The sequence below is a fragment of the Cupressus sempervirens genome, chromosome 3 (assembly GCF_028749045.1).
Source record: "Cupressus sempervirens isolate cs-2001-9-10 chromosome 3, ASM2874904v1, whole genome shotgun sequence".
In the NCBI taxonomy this organism is placed as follows: Eukaryota; Viridiplantae; Streptophyta; class Pinopsida; order Cupressales; family Cupressaceae; genus Cupressus; species Cupressus sempervirens.
This window is the reverse complement of record NC_143120.1, coordinates 839,794,027-839,804,043: the sequence shown is the minus strand read 5'-3', so window position 1 is coordinate 839,804,043 and position 10,017 is coordinate 839,794,027.

Sequence of the window (10,017 nt, the reverse complement as noted above, 5' to 3'; positions counted from 1 at the left end):
CAACAAATAAGATGTTATTGTATCTATCTTGTTTTGTTTAAGGCATTGAATTGTAAAACTGCATGTTTGGGCAGTGTAATCTTCTTGCACACATATGTATTTGTAACACCAAATCCTAATAGGGTTGAAGAAAATCCTAATGAGGTTGAGGCTTTTAATAGAGCATAGTCCTCTAAAAATGACTGAGAGACTATATTTAATTTATAGACTCCTAATAGGGTTAATATGCTTAAAAATACTCTTTTTTTTAGTGGATCATTCTATGGGTGACATCCCCTCAGGGTATTCCCTTAGGCCAAGGTTTTCCTAGATAAAAAAAATATGGTGTTATGAGTTCTCCTTATGTATGGATTTATTTACTATTCAACATTATTGGTTTACTTTCATATGCATGTTGTAAAGTAATTAATAATATCTAGTTGTGGGAAAAAGTTTGTAGAATACTGGTTCACCCCCACCTCTTAGTATTATCTATTTCTGACAGGTCACATTTAATAGTGTTTTTTGTAACCTTTAATAGGGTTGGCTCCTAATAGAGCTTACTTTAGAAGAGTGAACTATTGGTGACATGTTACTGGTGGTTTTCCCAAATTGGGTTTCCACATTAAATCCTAGCATCAAACTTGTGTGGAATTTGTTAGAATTCTTTAGAATAACTGAGAGGGGGGGTGAATCAGTTATTCAAGGTCCAAATGCCCTAATAAAACTTTTTCTCAAAATTATAGTGAGCCCATAAAATTTTCATCCATCCAAGCTTAAAACAATCATCCTTAGAAAATTACAGTAAATCAACATGCAGAGATAAAACATGCAAGATCAACACATGACACGATGATTGATGTGGAAACCCAATTTGGGAAAAACCACTAGTAACATGCTACTTGATTCTCACTCTTCTAAAGTGATGTCCTGTTAAAAGCCTACCTTGTTAAAGGCTTACAACACACTGTTAAATGCGACCTTGTTAGAGGATTTCACCAAACTATTAGGAATGGGCCTAGTCAAAGGACTTTAGAACATTCACTTGGAATGTCACTCTATTAAAGGATTTACCTCATGGCTATTAAACCAACCTAAGTCCATAGGATTTAAACTAATTGTTACAATTGCTAGAGAGTAATGATAATGGCTTTTTGATCTGATATGACTTACAACATACTTTGCAAATTTTAGATCACACTTTCAGTTCAATCCTTTTGCTTGGCTTTAATCACTTCAGCTCTGACTGCTTGTCTTCCTCTCAAGCTTTGTCTCCTTAAGTCTTCTTACTCATCATACCAATGCATCCATATCTGGGGTCTTCTTATTAAAACAAAGTAACTATGCTCTCTTTCTCCTTAGCACCTCCTTCAGCACTTTATGCTTTCATGCTACCGCCTCTCTCTCTTTTCTTCATGACCTTATGATTCCTTAAATAGAAATTTGGTTTTCCTTTTCCGCTCAATTCTCCATCTCCAATTTTAGGTTTTAAAAATGGATTAGGTAGGATATAATGTATCTACTCTATATCTTTCTCTTATCTAGAAACTTTGTCTAGAGTCCAGTTATATTCTCCAAAAATGTTTTACATGGTGTTCTGTGCCACCAACTCATCATTCTTATCTTCCATTTAATTCACAAACTTCTAGATAACAACCTTGTCCGCTTAGATCTGGCGAATCTTTGATTTTCAAAATAATGCAACAACTCGACACTATTGGTTTACTGATGCTCGACACTTCTGTGTTGCTCAGCACTATTGGTTTACTGGTGCTCAACACCTGGTTCTACTTAGCACTTGGTTCTACTCGACACTTGGTTCTGCTTGGCACTTGGTTCTGCTCGACACTTGTATTTGCTTGGCACTTGGTTCTGCTTGGCACTTGTATTTGCTCAGCACTTATATCTGCTCGGCACTTGTATCTGCTTGGCACTTGTCTCTGCTCGGCACTTGTATCTGCTTGGCACTTATATTTGCTCGACACTTGTATTTTCTCAGCAACTAAAGTTGAACTTGCTCGGCTTCAACTAGGAATCTGTTCAACACCTACTAGCTTGCTCGGATCCCTCTCTCTAATGAACTTAGTTGGGCTTTACAAAAGATTTAGCTAAAACCTTACGTCTTTGACATGTTTCAGTGTGCCCATTCTTTGTGTCTTATAGCATGTCATCAATACACTTTTTCATCAATGGCTTAGCTGATCCTTGTACTTCATTACAACATCATAACTTCAACCTTTCTCTAGGTGTTCTAGTTAGATCTTATTGATTGCCTCCTCCTTGTCAATCAACAAATTGATAGTATTTGGATCACTAAAGCAATTGTCATTCCTGCAAGTATCAAGTTTGACATCAATGAAAAAATAGTGATTGAGAACATTCTTTTACCAGTTTTGTATACAATTTCCCTCATGATCTTTTCAATCATTTCCAACAGAATTATTTGTGGTGATTTACTATTAATGATTACATTATGAAAGTTTGTTATATTTAAGACAATTAACTACTATTTTATGTTACTAAAAGTTTACTATAAGAAGTTGAGCTATCAAATGTTAAGATTTGAAGTTGTTTAAATGATTTTTTATTCAATTGGTAAATATGGACTTTAGATAACTGATTCACTCCCCCTCTCTGAGTTATTCTAAACATTCTAACAATTACATCTCTTTTTGCGCAAACCTATTCATTATGAGGAAGATTTCCAGATATTCAATCATTTAAAACAATTGAATTGGAAGAACAAATGGTTATGGTTAAGAGGTTCATAGGAACTCAAGCTTATTTATAGGCAATTGAAATTTTTTCTTTGTCATTTCTCATCTCGTCTTTGGTAGTCACTAGTTAGGTAGTGGTATTAATCAATAAATTCTTGACTTGATTAGTTAATTGGTTTGGTAGTAAGTGATCATGAAGTAGTTTAATTTGTAGTGAAATAGTCTAGTTTAGCTCATTTACTAGTAGTTAATTATTTCCTCCTATTTTTCATTGAGATGGAGAGTCCAATTTGTCTCACATGCAAATTGGAAGAGGTAAAAAATACCTTTTTAGGTGTCATCCCTGATGAAAACCTCTAGAAAATTTATAATAAGGTTGGGCCTTTCATATTTCATGTTGTGAAAATGTTGCTTGGCTGTGAATTTCTAGAAAATGTTAAGAGGTGTCATGTCAATGCAAAGATTACCTCTTATTTTTTAGCCCCTCTCCTTGACCTCAGAGGAAAAAGGGTTGACATTGTGATGGTATTAAGGAAGAACTTTAAAGAACACTACTTGAGCAACAACGTTGAGGTTCTCATTCATGTAGAATTAGGGGTTGGGATCTATTATGCAAGTAAAATCCACAAACTTCTACAACATGTCAAGAATATGGCCATGAAACTATTTTTGTTTGGCCTTCATGCTGGGAAATTGAAGTTCCATATGAAATGGGCATGAATTCATAGGGATTTTCTTTGAAAATGGTCTTATCTGGATGAAGTGGGGAGCAAAAATTGGCTTCAAGAATTCATAGGCATAAACACATATGATGATTTCTTAATAGAAGGGGAAAATCACTAGGGTTTTCATAGGGATTGCCACCCCTATTGACATTTTTGTTTGGTTTCTATTTTTTTAAAATATCAAATGACAATCATTGTATATACATTTACCTATACATTATAATTTTCAAAAAAAATCAATGGAAATTTTGTAGTTCCATTTAAAATTGTGTTTTATTGTTTTGTTGACTTCTTTAATGGTTTGACTTTTTTGAAAATTTCCTATAAATTTGTAAGAAACATAATATACCATTTAACATTGAATTAAAATTGAAAGATCAAGGTAATTAACATTTATTTAAAACATGAATCATTGAATTCACATTATAATTAGTTTATTATAATATCAATGAGGTTGGACAACAATTAGATCACCTTAGATCAATGATGATAGTTGCATTTCAAACTAGGGGGGAAATACATAACTAGATTCTAAAAACACTTCTAGAACATTTGCAAGCATCCCCCATCACTAACTGGTAATGATGATTACTTGTAAGAAATCAAAATGATCACCGTTTGTTGAACTTTGATAAATGAACTAAGATAAAAATCAGGAAATAGAATTATTATTATGAAGCAAAGTTTCCAAGTAGTAAGTACCAAGCAATTACATGAGCCATGACACTTGTTAATATTCATAACAGATTTGATCCCTCTTATGAATACATTTTTAATTTTATAATTATTCATAACTTAATAATTATAATTATATTAAATTTAAATTTAACATGAAAACCATTAGACCACAATAAATCAACGACATATAGTGTATTCTAGGAAGTTGGGAAAAATAAACTTGAATTTTACAATAATATTCTAGAAATGTCACATGTATACAATGTACCAAAAAGTGGACACTGACTACTACAAACCACAATTCGAACAATTGTTATATTTCATTGATGTTAAAATAGTTGGTGAGATAGTTTCTACCTAATTAGATTGCCATATCAAGCTAATTGATGAATATTATTTGAGAAGAAGAGATAATAGGAAGACCAAATGGAAAGGTTGAGTTATGTGGAACTACAATGGGTACTTCATTAGTTGAACCTTGACAAGATATTGTGTTGTTTATTCATTACACTAATTGAATAAGATAATTGAATTGAAGCCTAGTTCAGATGATTAATGAAGAATAAAATTCATAGGTTTAACCAAGCTTTAGAGAAGAATATTAAGGAACTTATAGTTGAAGTCGAGCTATGCTAGTGTCGACTGAGCGAATAGTAGAAGTTGAGAAAATATAGTGTCAACTAAGAACCAATAAAGAATGAGTGTTAGCAAAGATAAACTTAGAGAAGATAGTATAAGTTGAGAAAGACAATTGGTATCAATTTAGTGATGACCAAGGCTAAGGAACACAATTTTGGCAAAGTGTCAACATTTGTTATTTTGTGAAGGAATTGAGATTCCCAACTAATAGCTGAATTTTTGGATTGTTAAAAATGCATGAAGGAAAGTATTGATGAGTTGGACCACTTAATGAAAGAGAAACCATGTTTGAGCATTTCTAGGCATTAATTCAAAGAGAAGTTTTGAGAACTACCTAGAAGGAGAAGGAGGAAATGAAATGATGGAAGGATTTGATGAATTTTACCTAATCCTAAGATTAATGGTGATGTTTAAGCATAAAAAGATCAAGCTACCTATTTAATGAGACAAAAGGATTAACACAAAGAGGTTAGTAGTTGCTAATTTTATTGATTGATGAACTTGAGAAGTAGGCTATGAAGGAGCAGAGAAGAGGTGGAAGGATTTTCCAAGAAAATTAGAGAAAGTGATGGAGACATGAATGGAGTTTAGTCAATAAGTTAGTAGATGAGCTACATTGTGATCTATAGTTTCAATGTGAGTTGTATTTATTATATAAACTTGTAATTACTTTCTAAGCATTGTATCAATTAAAATACTTTGTGCAAGTGTTCCAAGGGGTGCTTGCACTATTGCTCAAGAGACCTAGCTTTTCTCTTCTAGGAACCTAGTCCACCTAGGTCCATGATTGGCTTAGGTGATTAAATAACACCAATCCAAGCTCTACTCCAAGAATTTGATCCTTTGTGATTACCCTCAGAAAACTAACACACCAGATTAGTACTCTTCTCCACACACACTTAGAGAGATCTAAGTGCAACCTTATCACAAACTTCATCCTTCATTGTAGGGTAATACATCAACATGATATCACTCAATTCTCTTGCATTCATTTCCATTTGGAAATATCTTTAGACCTTCTTCATTAATGATTTCAAGTTTTTGTCTCTAAGAAGCCTAATTAGGCTTAGTTCGAATTAGCCCTTGGAATTGACTAATTCATCTTTCTTGCAAGAAATATCCAAACAACCTAGTAATAAAATTACAGATTAAAGAACCATTTTTTATTTTCTAAAGGATATTTTAGGTCTTAGACTCCTAAGTTGTCCATACAAGTCATTCCTATTATGTAGGTCAAATATGACTAAAAGGCATATTTCCTAGGACTAGGCTACAAACTTGTTTGGAAACTTGCCTAAATAGATTGGTAAGACCTCAATCTCTAGCATATACCAAGATATTATGATCCCATTCCTATAACTATACTTTTTCCATACAACACTTCCATTCCTTGCGCTTAACCATTTGTTTCAGCATTATCAAACCTCTAACTGGGTATTCCTAGCTCACCTAGGGCTTGAGTTTTAAAATAGTAACTTGACTTCCCTAGACTCCTACACTGATATAAATAATTCAAAATGGCTCCACTCTAAGATTCATCCACATTTACAATGTTTCAAGGGTTTAACCTTAAGTGGGAGCCATGTAAGAAACACCTATCTTCGAATAACTAGCACACCATCAAAACTAAACTAATTTTCCCCTAGCTATAAGATTAACTCAAATCAACTTGCATACTAAATGAAAAAGTCTTTACATTAACCTAGATCACTATAAATTCATCAAATCAATTCTCGCAATCCATATAACTCCATACAAGATGAAAATTCTTGGTTTGCACACTAATCACAGTCATAGTCACTATTGTATTCACAAAAAGTTCTTACAATCCAACCTCCCAACTCGAGATTGAGACTTCAATAAGTGGTAGTTGTGTTCCCTTGTTTTTAGGCCATCTTAGTGTATTTGAAACTCCTCATACTTAGGGGATCCAAGGTAGCCAATTTGCATGCAACATTTGCAATAAATTGTAAATGTTGTCATGACAACATTTTAACAACGTTTGGCATCTTTCCACTTATCCCATGATCCTTGTTTCTAGGACCTCTAACCCCTCTAGGTCAATGCATAAGAAACATAAATGAACTTAAACCATATTTTCCACCTATCTTATGTGTTAGGATACATTTGAAGACTCCAACTCACCTTTTCCCCTACATTCTTAAGAAATTGAAATAACAACTAACAAAGGCTATTTGTGTGACCTTAGTCCTAATGAATAACTCACCTATCCAACAATACAAATAAACTTCTATGGTCTAAAAGAAAACTAACCTATGCTCTTGACTTGGCTAGAGTTAAGTACATACCAAAAATATTTCAAACAATGGAGGTTTCCTAGGTGTGCTCCTCCAGCATTGTCCCCAAAATGAAAAAATCAATCCACCCTTGAATTCAGGATATTTCTATCAATCCCCAAGTTCTTGAACTCTTACTCATTTATCCATATTGCATCAACATCTATTTGTCCATGCTTTTTTATCAAGTGTTCCTTGTAATCCTTTGTTCTAGTGTTTTTATAGACTTTCGTGTCTAGTATGCTATCTAATCCTATAACATTAACAGTAGGTAATTGGAGATCCTCTACATCCTTGACTATCTCATGAAGAGTATGATCCACTTATTGTTGTGGTCCCTTATAATGGACCATTTCTACAATGTTGAAGATTGGTGAAAGCTCACTATCCTTTGGTAGTTCAACCTTGAATGAATTCTCACCATACTTGCCAATATAGGATAGGGTCATATTCTCTTCATCTATAGCTTTTGAGGGACTCCCTTCTTCAGTCTTTTCTTGTTAAGGTGCACCATGACTAAGTCATGAATATTAAACTCAACTACTCTTCTACTTCCATCCACCTTTGCTTTATGTTTCATGACATTTTTTATCAATGTTTTCCTTACTGTCTTATGAACCTCTTTCATGGCATATGAAAAACCATCAGCATACCCACTTTCCTTCACTCCATCTTTCAAATCTCTCAACTCATAGGCACCCCTAGTATTTAGTCCATAAACTCACTCAAATGGACTCTTCCTTGTAGATCTATTTATGGTGTCATTGTAGGCATATTCAGCTTGTCCAGTCAATTGATCACATTGTTGTTAATACTCCTTAGTCAAAAATCTTAGAAGATTCCCAAGGCTCCTATTAACAACTTCAATTTGACCATCAGTTTGGGGGTGATAAGCTGATCTAAAGGACAAGTTTGTGCCAAATCTTTTCCAAAGAGTCTTCCAAAAATGACTCATAAACTTAGTGTCCCTATTAGACACAATGTTTATAGGTAACCTATGGATTCTCATAATTTCTTTGAAGAATAGAGAGGCTATATGAGTGGCATCACTAATGGTCTTGCATGGCACAAAGTGAACCATTTTGCTAAACCTATCTACATCCACATACACACTACCCATGCCTCCTCTTGTCTTGGGTAACCCAACTACACAATCCATGCTTAAACATTCTCATGGCCTAGTAGGGATTGGTAGTGGTTGGTAAAGATTAGTATTTATAGAAGTTTCCTCAGCTTTTTTATAGATGACACAACTTTCCACATACCTCCTAACATCAAGATTCATTCTAAGCCAATACTAAAACCTTGAAACTAGGTATTGAGTCTTAGTGATCCTAAAATGACCACTCAAGGCTCCATTATTATTTTCTTGTATCAAATTCTCTCTAATAGAGCCTCTAGGAACACACAACTAATTCCCTTTGAAAAAATAAAATCACTTTGCCGAGTATATTCAACATACCTACTATGAAAATTATTCTTGTATATTGAAATGTCCCTTTACTGATTTTTTATGATATTTCCAGCCTCAAATCTGAACTTTAAAATCAAACAACCAATATAACAAAGATCTGCCAATTTCCCAATAAAACCCAAATCGGGTATGTCCAAATTAGTGCCAAAAACTTCACAACTTCACAAATTATTAATAAATCTGAAAATGGATATTTTTACAGAGATTTCAGCAGCATAACAGCCTACAAAATGACATTTCCATATTTTTATAGCCCTTACACAACAGATCACAAATGTAGGGCAAAACTATGCTCAATCGGGCTCCCGAAATTAACACAAAAAATGCCCGGAACACCACAAAACACTCATAAATTATCTCAGAAGTTTAATCACAACCCAATACATATATTCAGCTCTATTTTAACATCATAAAGTCTGAAATACAACAGCAAACCAAACTGATATGAAACACTCAACTGAAAACCCAAATTCAAACCAAAAACAACCCCGAAAACACCCAAATCGGCACTATTCAGCACAAGGGCAAACTCTGTATGAGCATGCACATGGAATGGCTTAAAACTCCCGTCCTTAGCCTTCCTGGAAACCTGCAAACTCCCATTCTTGGGTCTCCTTCTCCACAGGTTTGGCAGCCTCTGAAGAACAACAAGAAAATTATCAAGAATCAAGATGTAGAATGAGCCCAAAATGCCTCCAAACCACTTTTAAAGAGGGCATAACCCTAACTCACATCCAAGAGGGGTTAATAAAATATAATTTAAGAATAATTTTTATTTATTAGTCCATTGGTTTCCAAAGATTAACCCTTTTTTCCAAAATTTCACCTTTTTGGAGCCTGCCTGCCTTAACAAAGTTTATTTTTTTTTAATTATTTGAATAGGGGACATGACAAGTCCTCCCCTCCCAAATATTGCTTGTCCTCAAGCAATGAAGGTTGGAATTTTCAAGAATATGTTCTCCTTCCCAAGTTGCATCCTCTAGTGGTAATCCTTTCCATTTGACCAAATGCTCTGTGATGCTCCTATTTCTCAACCTTTTCTCTCTTGTATCCAAAATCTCTTCTGGTATCAAAACTAATTTCCCTTCATCATCAAGAGGTGGTAATTCTGTAGATACTATGGTTTGCTGGCCTAGAACCTTCTTTAAGCAAGATACATGAAAAATATTATGTATTTTGCTGTTTGGTGGGAGCTCTAATTCATAAGCTACCTCTCCTACCTTCTTGATGATTTTATAAGGCCCATAGAACCTTGGCTTGAGTTTCTCTGCCCCACTTCTCTTCAAGGTGCTTTGCTTATATGGCTGCAACCTCACAAATACCAAATCTCCCACCTCAAAAGATCTTTCAATCCTTTTCCTGTCAGCATATATCTTTTGTTGGTTTTGTGCATGTTGTAGATTATCCTTGAGGGACCTTATTATGTCTTGGCTTTGCTTGATGAAATCACTTGCTGCGGGTACTCTGCTATCGGAAAGTATTAGATCAACAAAGGAAAGGGCATCATA